This window comes from Aquarana catesbeiana, linkage group LG03 (genome assembly GCF_042186555.1).
Source record: "Aquarana catesbeiana isolate 2022-GZ linkage group LG03, ASM4218655v1, whole genome shotgun sequence".
Lineage (NCBI taxonomy): Eukaryota > Metazoa > Chordata > Amphibia > Anura > Ranidae > Aquarana > Aquarana catesbeiana.
The window spans coordinates 17,313,132-17,325,803 of NC_133326.1; positions in this window are offsets into that span (position 1 = coordinate 17,313,132).

Here is a 12,672-nt window from a genome sequence, read left to right on the forward strand (position 1 = left end):
GTGTCCCCAGCGGAGCCCCTCCTTACATCTGTGTCCCCAATGGAGCCCCTCCATACATCTGTGTCCCCAGTGGAGCCCCTTCATACATCTGTGTCCCCAGCGGAGTCCGTCCTTACATCTGTGTCCCCAGTGGAGCCCCTCCTTACATCTGTGTCCCCAGCGGAGCCCCTCCTTACATCTGTGTCCCCAGCAGAGTCCCTCCTTACATCTGTGTCCCCAGCCGAGCCCCTCCTTAAATCTGTGTCCCCAGCCGAGCCCCTCCTTACATCTGTGTCCCCAGCAGCACAGCACTCCTTCAAGCCGTATCTGTAGCTAGTTCCTGGCTTTCTCCGTGTGTTCAGTCCTCACGGAGGCCATCTTTTTGTAGCCCGCCGGAAGTGACTTTGTTCTCACACTGAGAACAAAGCACCTGGCCGGGCAGATGCTGCTCAGCGCGATGGATTGTGCCACAAAGCAACTCCAAAGCCCGCCAATGAAGCACCGTGTCTGCAATCTCGTGATAGCATTGACGTGGCGCTTCCCATCCTGCGCCCGAACACAGTGCACTTAGTTAAAGGTAATTTTTTTCAAATATTATTTTTTTCTTAAAGGGGCCGTTTAAAAAAAAATCTCTATTATTTTTTTTTTTTTTTTTATGGACGGGCCGCCACTGGGTTATAGGCCCAGACACCCCACCAAAGAAAAACGGAGAACAGAGTCATAGCACAGTCATAGCCAGCTACAGCAGATAAGTGTAAGATACGGCAACAGAAAAAAGACTGCAAAAGAATAAAAGAAAATGGCCACTAACACAGCTGCAACAAAGCTTTCATTTGCAAATCTGACAAACCAGAACCACCAGTCTTGAAAATTCAAGATAAAAATGCTGCTAATAAGAGAAGGTACATGGAAATGTATAAATGAAGTCAGGCCAGAACACCCTTCAGATGGAGTGGATAGAGAAAGGCCAAAAAGCTCAGAGCACAATATCTCTTAGCATAGAAGATGATCAAATCATACATATGTGAAAGTGTGAAACTGCTAAAGAAAAGTGGAAGGATTACAAGAAGTGCACCAAAGAGCTAATCTCAGCAATAAACTGTATTCGATTAGAAAGCTATACCAAACCAAGCTGATAAAAGGCCAGGATAAGCAGGATTACATAAGGGAAACCTTGGAAATGGTTGAAAGCCTGAGAGGTATAGGAGAAGAATTTAAAGGTTTTCATGTCCCCTACAGCTCCTCTCTCCGCACCTTCCTCTACATCAATGGACTGCAGATGGCCTTCACAACACAGGAGAACGCTTTCACGGTCAACAACTTCATGCTTTCCAACATCTCTATGCCTGCAATGGCATCCCTAATAAGGACTTCTTTATATACCTAAGAATATGTCATATCCTATCGAGCATATGCTATATCTCACACACTGACCAAACAATAGGTGGCACAGATGGGCGGGACTGATGGACACTGATAGGTGGCACTGATGGGCACTGACAGGCAGCACTGATAGGTGAGACTGATGAGGAGGCACTGATGGGCACTGATTGGCAGCACTGTTGGGACTGCACTGATAATCAGGACACTGATCATCAGTGCCCTGATTATCAGTGTAGATGTCCCTTTAACACACGCTGTCAGCATGAGGAAAGGAATGCCGATAACCAGCTTATGTTTACATCGTGATCAGCTGTCATTGGACACAGCTGATCATGTGGTAAAGGGCTGCTGTGATTGGCCCTTCACCCCTATCTGTGATCAGCTGTGTCCTAAGGACGCAGCATTCACAGAGTGTGCCGCTCGCATGCCGCAGGAAGCGTGCGGGTAGCGCGATCACGGGAGGACATCCATGGATGCCCTCCTGGCAAAGTAAGCCCGTGCTGTAGCTGTCTTTCGGCTATAGCGTGGGCGGGAACTGGTTAAGGTAGATCTCCATGATCCCGTGATCTATCGTTTACAGGTACTGTAATGAGACTCTAATAAACATAAACGGCATTGCATACAGAATGTGCTTCTGACTGCCAAGGTTAGCCACTTCACTGGGTATATGTAAAGGTTTACAACCACTTGAAATAGTGTGTTTGCAACTCATATTGAGCTATTGAATTGTGTAAGTAACTGGATTTTTCTAACAAAGAAAATATGAATAAACAGGTAAACATGCGAAAAGGAATCTAGAGCGCCAGCCATGCTAGAAATGAAAATTTTACATTCTTAGAGAGAAAAGCATTTACTAATGATTCTATCAAAAAATTACAGATCATTAAAGTGTTGCAAATTTCTTTAAATAATCCAGCTTACAGTTGAGGAACCCCCCCCCCCCCCAGTCTATATACAGTATTTCACATGATCCCCTCCCTTCGGAGACTGGGCCACAGGGCAGTATTCCATCATGATAACGACCCCAAACACACCTCCAAGACGACCACTGCCTTGCTAAAGAAGCTGAGGGTAAAGGTGATGGACTGGCCAAGCATGTCTCCAGACCTAAACCCTATTGAGCATCTGTGGGGCATCCTCAAACGGAAGATGGAGGAGTGCAAGGTCTCCAACATCCACCAGCTCTGTGATGTCGTCATGGAGGAGGGGAAGAGGACTCCAGTGACAACCTGTGAAGCTCTGGTACTCCATGCCCATGAGGGTTAAGGCAGTGCTGGAAAATAATGGTGGCTACACAAAATATTGACACTTTGGGCCCAATTTGGACATTTTCACTTAGGGGTGTACTGACTTTTGTTGCCAGCGGTTTAGACATTAATGGCTGTGTGTTGAGTTATTTTGAGGGGACAGCAAATTTACACTGTTATACAAGCTGTACACTCACTACTTTACATTGTAGCAAAGTGTCATTTCTTCAGTGTTGTCACATGAAAAGATAGAAGAAAAGATTTACAAAAACGTGAGGGGTGTGCTCACTTTTGTGAGATACTGTACATTATACTAGATACTTTTCATATTTCAAGCAAATAATCATGAGGAAATTAACAATTGCCTTTCTTTCACTACATGTTATGGTCAGATATGTTCTTCCTTTTTTGTGACATACAACAAACAATCTATCTCTTGTTTAGTCAGTGCTCTGCTCGTATTTATTTGGTGTGTTTTGTGCTGTATATATTGTGCCATACATTGACAGAAAGGAGATCTGTGCAAACAAAGTTATTATGATCCCTGTCACTGTGGCACATGAATATCCTGATGTATGGCAGGTGTTGAGCCTGGAGAAGGACAGATAGAGCCCTCCAGATCACCAGTGATAAGACAGCAGAGCAGGGCTGAGATACCATTTAACTCCTACAAAGCTGATGACATCCCGATTCCCATAGAATTAAATTTTTTTTTTTTCATAACATCATTTCAGAAAAAAAGAATATTATTTTCTTAAAATATTGGGAACATTAGCTTGTAGATATGGGACAAGAAGAAAGCCAACTACAAGAAACCTCATCACTCCAGTAACTGACAATTTACATTGCTTACAAATCCCTCCCGAAGCCGGTGCTGGTAAAATGTAAATATTGGCTCATTAAAGGTTGGTAGTTGACCAGACCTCAACCCAACAGTGAGTAAAAATTATGGCTGCTATAAATCATATCCAATAAAAACATAAAAAAAAATGAAATGTCTTCATCAGTTTAGGCCAATATGTATTCTGCTACATATTTTTGGTAAAAAAAAAAAAAAAACCCCAATAAGGGGAAATTGATTGGTTTGCACAAAAGTTATAGTGTCTACAAACTATGTGATATTTATTTTATTTTTTTTGTACTAATAATGGCGGCAAACGGCGACTTATAACGGGACTGCGATAATGCGATGCAGAAATCGGACACTAATGCCATGTACACACGATCGGAATTTTCGTCGGAAAAACCTTGGATGGTTTTTCCGACGGAATTCCACTCAAGCTTGGCTTGCATACACACGGTCACACAAAAGTTCTCTGAACTTTCAACCGTCAGGAATGCGGTGACGTACAACACGTACGACGGCACTAGAAAAGGGAAGTTCCATACAAAGCGATGATTCTGAGCATGCGTGTTTTTTTTGCGCATCGGAATTGCATACAGACGAACGGAATTTCTGTTAGGAACTGTTTCCAATGGAAAAATAGAGAACCTGCTCTCAATCTTTTGCTGGAATTTCCGACCAAGAGCTCACATCGGACTTTTGCTGGCGGAATTTCCGATTGTGTGTACAGGGCATTACTGACACAATGGACACTTTTTGGAGACCAGTCACACCAATACAATGATCAGCGCTAAAAAATATGCACTTCCACTGTACTAATGACGCTGGCTGGGAAGGGGTTAACATCAGGGGAGACCACTGACCTAGCTAGTGCCTTTGTACTGTGGGGGAGGTGCTTTTACTAGGGGAAAGCATTGATCCATATTCCTGATTTGCAGGAACACAGGATTAATGCCTTTACTGCTGACAGAGCAGCAATCTGCCTTGTTTACGTAGGCAGACCACCGTTCTGGCTCTCTGCTTAATGAGCAGCAGGTGCCAGCGCACATCGAGTTAGTGGTACCCGCAGATCAGCTGTTGTCGTGTATATTTACAACAAGAACGAGTTGCCGAAGGCGCACGTGCACGTCCCAGGCCCAAAAGTGCAGGATCACGTACTGTACTAGGTACGTGATCCTGCGCAGCAGAGCTGCCTTGCCGCCGTATATGTAAGTTATACGGTTGGCAAGCTGTTAAAACATTATTGTAAGCTGGCCATACTATAATTGCTACTGAGGCCATAGAACAAACCCTCATGGTATTTACCCTAATTAACCTAATGTAGCAAGGTCCAAGGCCTCCTCTAGTCTAATGAGAACCTTTAGAGCCCGCTTCTCTGCTGGGTCCCTACCTTGGCACTCAAGATACTTCTCAAGCTTCACCCCACTGGCCTGCTCGGTCCCTGGCTTGACACACAAGGTTGCTCTGCAAGCGTCACCTCCTCTGGTTGGGTCCCTGCCTTGATACCTGCTGAAGTTTCCCAATTCTTCACCGTCCCCGGTTGGTGAGAATACTGCTCCGGTACTTCAGCTACTCACTGTGGTCCCTGGTAATAAGGTGGATAGTCCCTTAGTGGCGACAGCTTCCCCACTACCTCGGACCAAGACAGGTTCTCCGGCCGGCAGAACTGTCACTTCTGGTTGGCCTGCAAGCCTCAGTCCCAACCCTGCGCTGCTCTCTGGCTTCTGGATAGGCCCTCAGACAGCCTAGCAGCTAGATGTGCCCGAGACAGGCCCAAACTCCGGTCTAGCAGCCCGGAGCAATACAACACATGTCCACCCAGACAGCCTTCCAGGTGGCACAGAACCCCGATCACCTGACTCCACCCAAATATATAGGCTTTCCCAGGAGGTCAAGGAAATTAGGCCCATTGGCGGAGATACCCCATATACTCCTAATCTAAGGTAAGTATTTCATAATGAGCTAGTATTCAGTGAATACTAGCTCATTATGCCTTTGCCTTACAGGTCTTTTTTTTTCAGGGCATAAAACCGCTTTAAGTGGTTAAACTGACCTCATTTGCAGACAGAAGTTCATCCCCTTGATTTAAAAGAACTTAACTGATACAATGTTTCTCTTCTTTTCTTCTTTCCCTGAACAATGTTGATAAACATTTGCCTTCTAGACATGTGCAATTCGTTTAGTTTCAAATTTGTTTTTTAACGAACTTCGACAAATTCGTTAATTCGGATATTTAACTAACTTTTCCGAATATTGGTAAATTCAAATATTCGAAAATTTGTAAATTAGAACGTTCAAAAACCTGAAATAACAACTAACTAATAATATCTTAAGTATTAATAACTATTAAATTATAGGTATTGGAATTTCCTTTCAAACTTGACTGGTAGTGAACGTAACTAATACAAAATTTATCCGAAGTTACGAATTATCAGAAAATAACGAATGCCGTATCAAAATGAATGGAACGTAACAAATTAATCATAATAAATAACAATAGTAATAATAATAAAAACTTTTCATTATTATGTATTATTAATCTGTTCCGTTTCATTTGTTTAGTTACGGAATTCGCTATTTCGGATAATTCGTAACTTCAGATAAATTTGTATTTGTTACGTTCACTAACAGCCAAATTTGAAAGAAAATTCCAATACCTATAATTTAATAGTTAGTTATTATTAGTTAATTAGTTATTCTTTAGAATTTTCTGATTTTCTTTCTTATTTTTGGATTTTCGAATTTACGAATGTCTAAAATGCCTTCTGGGGTTTTTTTGTTTTTTTTTACAGCTCTGAGCAGAGAATGGCTCTGCACTTGTTTAACATGAATGTGGAAATGCCGGATTAAGATCGTGAGGGGGTTGAATCGAGATCGCGATTTTTTTAACCATTAATCATGCAGCTCTAACCAACCACATTGCTTTAGAGGGTGTAGACAGCTGGGAACTTTTTTTTTTTTTTTCACATATAGTTGACCTATCCTGTAGCTTGCTAGCTTTGGGGGGGAATTTTTTAAGTGAACTCTGAATTAATGGATTCCTTAAAGGCTAAGTTCACCTTTGTTCACTTTTTATTTCTAAATTCTAGTTCCCCTATGTACCAATATAACAGTAATGTACCTATTTTGCAAAAATAAAACAGCTTTCTATTTATTCTACACACGCTTACCTCACTCTCTTTATAGCTGTTTAAAAACATGTATCTATTAATTCTGCCTTAGTCCCTAGACAGACTTTAGGTCATGACATAGGAAGTAGTTGACCAGCTGAGAGTAGATGATGCACGGTGTGTGCTAATGAGATCAGCTGGTCAACTCCTTCCTGTGTCATGACCTAAAGTCTGTCCAGGAAGAAAGGCAGAAGTAATGGATAAGTGTTTTTGAACAGCCATAAGACAACAAGGTAAGCGTGTGTAGAATAAATGGAAAGCTGTTTTATTTTTGCAAAAGATGTAGATTAATGCTATATTGGTACATAGGGGAGCTGGAATTTAGAAAAAAAATGAGAACTTAGCCTTTAAGTCCCAAACCTCCAGGCATTTGTAAAAATCGATTAGATTCTCTTAGCATGCTGATGCCTTAAAAGTTCCCTTCACTGGAACTAAGGGACCAAGCCCAACCCCTGAAAAACAACCCAACACCAGAATCCCCCCTCATCCAAATGACTTGGACCAGTGCACAAAGCAAGGTCCATAAAGACATGGATGAGTGAGTTTGGGGTGAAGGAACTTGACTGGCCTGCACAGAGTCCTGACCTCAACCCAATAGAACACCTTTGTGATGAGTTAGATCAGAGACTGTGAGCCAGGCCTTCTCATCCACATCAGTGCCTGACCTCACAAATGCGCTTTTGGAAGAATGGTCAAACATTCCCATAGACACACTTCTAAACCTTGTGGACAGCTTTCCCAGAAGAGTTGAAGCTGTTATAGCTGCAAAGGGTGGTCCAACTCAATATTGAACCCTACGGACTAAGACTGGGATGCCATTAAAGTTCATGTGCGTGTAAGGGCAGGCGTCCCAATACTTTTGATTTTATATATATATATATATATATATATATATATATATATATATATATATATATATATATATATATATATATTTTCTGAGCTGCATAGGAAGCAGCAAACAGGTAATAACTTCATAGTGTAGATATAAAATTCTTGTTATATTGTTCCTCTCCACCAAGGGGCCACCACCATCATTTATTTATGCCTAGGGGGAATGCTCACACCATGGAGCCACCAAGAATAGTATATAGTAGAGTACTTTATTAAAAATTAGATATTCAGTCGTCTAATAAAACTGCAATTCAGAGTTACATCCATTACATCCATGTGCAAACCAGCAATATAGGAATAACAATTATTAAGATGGCCGTCTAACCCAGAACTGGAAGTGGTGGCGTGACATCAGCACGAATAGCTCTTCCCAACGCGTTTCATACTAGCGCACACCTTCATGGAGCAATAGTGTGCTAATGCTTAAAAAAGCCTGCTGACAATCTACGGCAAGAGGAATGCAGAGGAACAGGAAGGTGTCAGCCTCTGCATTCCTCTTGCCATTGCATATCTTGGGAAAGTGTTTACAGCTGACACAAGCTGCAGCTATGTATGAGCCCTCTCCCTCACAGCTGTTGTCAGATCAGTTATGGCAGGAGGGGAGGGGAGGGGAGAAGGTTAGGAGAGGGTTAGAAATCACTTACACAACATGGGGCAAAGTAATATACGCACTTTGTCCCAACTGGGTCAGAACTGTAAAAAAGTATAATGATAGCATTTCTTTAAGCACATTTGTATCACATAAATGTGCTGCTACTTTCTACAAAATCCAATATTTTAGTCACAAAACAAATCTAACCCAGCCAATCGACTTTTCACCTCTGTAACGTGCAAACAAAGGGTGTTTGCTGAGGTCTCATGCACATCGAGATCATTGGACCTTTAGGACAGGAGGACAATTTTGTTGATAGGAACCATCTGGCTTAAAGGCCATATTATCCTTTTGCAGAAAATAGCCTACACAGTCAAGGTGCCCCAGTAGATATTAAGAAAAAGTACAGCTTTGTAATAAATTAATTAATTCTATTGTCATACCTGAAGGCCACTTCCATACTACTCCCAGAAGCCTGGCTGAACACCTGCCAGTTAGCAATTCCCATGTCCTGCCTGATTGCTAGGAATGTGAAAACTGTTGGCCGCTCGTTCTCAGTATCACAGGAGCCCTAACCGATAATTTTTACATCTCAGCAACAAGGCAGGACATGGGGATTGCTAAATGGAAGTTTTTAGCCAAGGTTTCTAGAGGGGTCCAAATGGCCTGCAGGTATGACAACAACATTTAATGAACATTTTTACAAAGCTCCACAGTTTTTAATAATACCTACTGGGGCCCCCTTGACTTGATATTCTGGAAAAGTTGAATTTAGCCTGTAATCTTCCTGGCTCATCTCTTCAGAAGCTGTAAATGTTCTACGGTGGATGTATCCTTTTAATAAGTGTTTTTGGCGGTATGACTTTAGTTCATGTAATACTCAAGTCTCTTGGCGACTTGTGAACTTTTTATTCTGCCACTTTCTATAACCCAGTGGCTGGCGTAGCTTAACTAAAGCTATTAGGCGAAATGAGCAGAGCCTTTCCCAGTTCCGTCACACTCACTCATGTTGGATGTAGCGTTGCTACCGCTCAGTCTGCATTTGTTGGTATGCTAGAGGAAATGCACTCAAGGGATTTAAGCACCTAGACTGCTAATTTGTTGTGAAGCATCCTTACAAAAATAGGTTCTTAACTGGAGGCCAAAACAAACAGTACAAGCTTAGAAATGTGGCAACTATTCACACTTATCTGCATGACACTGATGTGGGTTCATACTGAATTAAAGTCTGATGTGGGTTTATACTAAATTAAAGTCTGCCTTAATACCTCCTAGGAGACACCTTGAAGAAACCTGATTTTTAAAATTACAATAAAACTTCAACATAATATAGAGAATCAAACTTAGAGAAAACGTTATTTAAAGGAGAAGTCCAACCAAAGCTCGTTTGGCTGTACTTCTCCTATGGATCACAGGAGTGCAGTTCATTTTGCATTCCTGCGACCCAATTTCAGCAGAGAGCGGACTGAAGTCCGCTCTCTGCTGACGTTACCAATGTCAGTCCAGGCACCGCGTCATCCCAACCATGGAGTCTGGATCCGCCAGGTGCCTGGACTGACACCCGTCTCAGCCTCTCAGAGAGCCGCTCCCCGCCCCTCGAAAGCTCAGCGCCCCAATGAGCGAGGGGGGAGAAGAGCCGAGAGCTGTGACTGACAGTCAGCAGCTATCTGCTCGGGGAACTGTGAGAACCGAGCCATCGGCGATGCTCGATCGTTTGGTTCTCAGTGCAGAGGCTCTGATGCTGCATCCACCTAGGTAAGTATTAATCAGGGTTAAAAAAATGTTTCCTTTACTTCTCTTTTAAAGGGGTTCAATGTAAAAGAGCAAGATCACAGAGACTTGCACCTCCATTATTTCCACCATACTTGTTTTTAAAATGCTAACTTTAGTACCAACCTTCAGTCAAAGTTACATAGGTAAGGTTGAATAAAGACAATAGTCCATCCAGTTCAACCTGTGTAGGTGCACGTGTGTCAATGTCTATAATTATTACCCATATCCCTGTATGTTGTGTTCTTTAGGATGCTCATCCAAGAGTCTCTTAAAAATATCCATACTCCCCGCAGCCACCACCAATTGTGGAAGAGAGTTTGTTACATTGGTGGTCCGTAGAAGGTATGAAACCCTTACATTTTTGATCATTAGAAGTTATGGAACCTTACATTGGTGGTTTGTAGAAGGTATGGAACCCTTACACCAGTGATCACTAGAAGGTATGGAACCCTTAAATTGGTGGTCTATAGCAGTGTTTCTCACCTCCAGTCCTCAAGGCGCCCCAACAGGTCATGTTTTCAGGATTTCCCTCATATGAAACAGCTGTGGTAATTACTAAGGCAGTGAAACTGATCAAATCACCTGTGCAAAATAATGGAAAGCCTGAAAACATGACCTGTTAGGGCGCCTTGAGGACTGAAGTTGAGAAACACTGGTCTATAGAAGGTATAAACCCTTACATTGATCATTAGAAGGTTTGAAACACATTGGTGGCCGATAGAAGGTATGGAATCTTCATAGTTTTATAGTAAGTAAGGTTGAACAAAGACAATAGTCCATCCAGTTCAACCTGTGTAGGTGCACGAGTGTTGGTGTCTATAATTATTTCCCATATCCCTATGTTGTGTTCTTTAAGATGCACATCCAAGAGTCTCTTAAAAATATCCATACTCCCTGCAGCCACCATCAATTGTGGAAGAGAGTTCCACATCCTTATTGCCCTGACAGTGAAAACCCCCCTGTGCAGTTTAAGGTTAAACCGCTTCTCCTCCAATCTCATTGTGTAGCCCTGTGTCCTCTTACACTCCTTGAGACTGAATAGTTTTTTTCCTATGCTGGGATTGCCATTGAGGTTTTTGTAAATTGCAATCATATCTCCTCTCAAGCGTCATTTCTCCAGCGAGAATACATTTAGTGTTTGCAGTCGTTCCTCGTAATTGAGGTCCTCCAATCCCTCTATTAGTTTTGTTGCCCTTCTTTGGACTCTCTCCAGTTCCAGCACATCTCTTCTGAGGACTAGTGACCAGAACTGGATAGAATACTCCATATGTGGCCTAACCAGAGTTTTATAAAGTGGTAGGATTATAGTTTTATCCCAGGAGTATATCCCTTTTTTATGCATTCTAATATTCTGCCGGCTTTGGTAGCTGCAGCTTGACATGGCATGCTATTTCTCAATCTGTCATCTACTAGGACCCGCAGATCTTTCTCCATCCTTGATTCCCCCAGTGGTTCTCCCCCTAGTAAGTAGTTTGCATTTATGTTTTTTGCCCCCAAGTGCATTACTTTACATTCTTCCACATTAAACCTCATTTGCCATGTATTTGCCCACTCCATTATTTTGTTCAGGTCTTTCTGTAAAATGTCTATATCCTGATGTAAAGTTATTGTTCTGTTTAATTTTGTGTCATCTGCAAAAACTGAGATTGAGCTATTTATCCCATCCTCTATATCATTTTATTTATAAATTGAATAGAACGGGTCCCATTGACAGAACCTTGGGATACCCAACTTACCACTCCAGACCAGTCTGAGTACATGTTATTTATCACTACCCTTTGGACACAGCCCTGTAACTCGTTTTTTTACTCAAGAACAAATCTTATGGTCCATGCCTGTAGACTTCAGCTTGACTTCAGCTCTGCTACTCCTCCTGAGTATGGCGATACCACATGTGTGAGACTTTTTCACAGCCTGGCCACATACAGAGGCCCAACATGCAGGGAGCACCATCAGGTGTTCTAGGGACATAAATTGACTACCTCTTACACTTTTGAAGGCCCAGAAGCACCCGAACAATGGAAACACCAAAAAAAAAATGACCTGCGTTTGGAAAATTAACACCCCAATGTATAATCTTTGAGGCATAATGAGTCTTTTGAACATGTGATTTTCTTTCACAAGTTTTTGGAACATGTGGAAAGAAAATGAAAATGCATTTTTTTTTACACAAAGTTGTCTGTTTATAAGATATTTCTAACACATAGCATGTGCATACCAAAAAATTATACCACAAAATATATTCTGCTACTCCTCCTGAGTTTGGCTATACCACATGTGTGGGACATTTACACAGCTAGGCAACATACAGAGGCCCAACATGCAGGGAGCACCATCAGGTGTTCTAGGGGCATAAACTACACATCTAACTGGACTACCTATTACACTTTTGTGAAACACTGATGGGCACTGATGTGGCATGGATGTGGCCTGGATGAGCACTGATGTGGCATGGATGTGGCACAGATGATCACTGTTGTGGCATGGATGAGCATGAATGAGCCACGAATGAGGCACAAGGCTTTTTACATTACGGTTTAGCCACCCAGGTTTAACCTTCGCTTGTTGTTATTTATTGCCCATTGGAATGCACTGTGTGATACCTTTGTTTAATATGCTCCTAAAGCATTCTCATTTTTCTTCCATGTTCAATGTATCTAGGATTTGGTCCCAATTGATGTCATCTAGTAATGAGCGCAGTTCAGAAAAAGTGGCTTGTTCTCATCAGGTTATGGGCTGAAACCACCCCATAAACCCATGGCAACCCACACAGCCTCCTTTTGGGTGCAA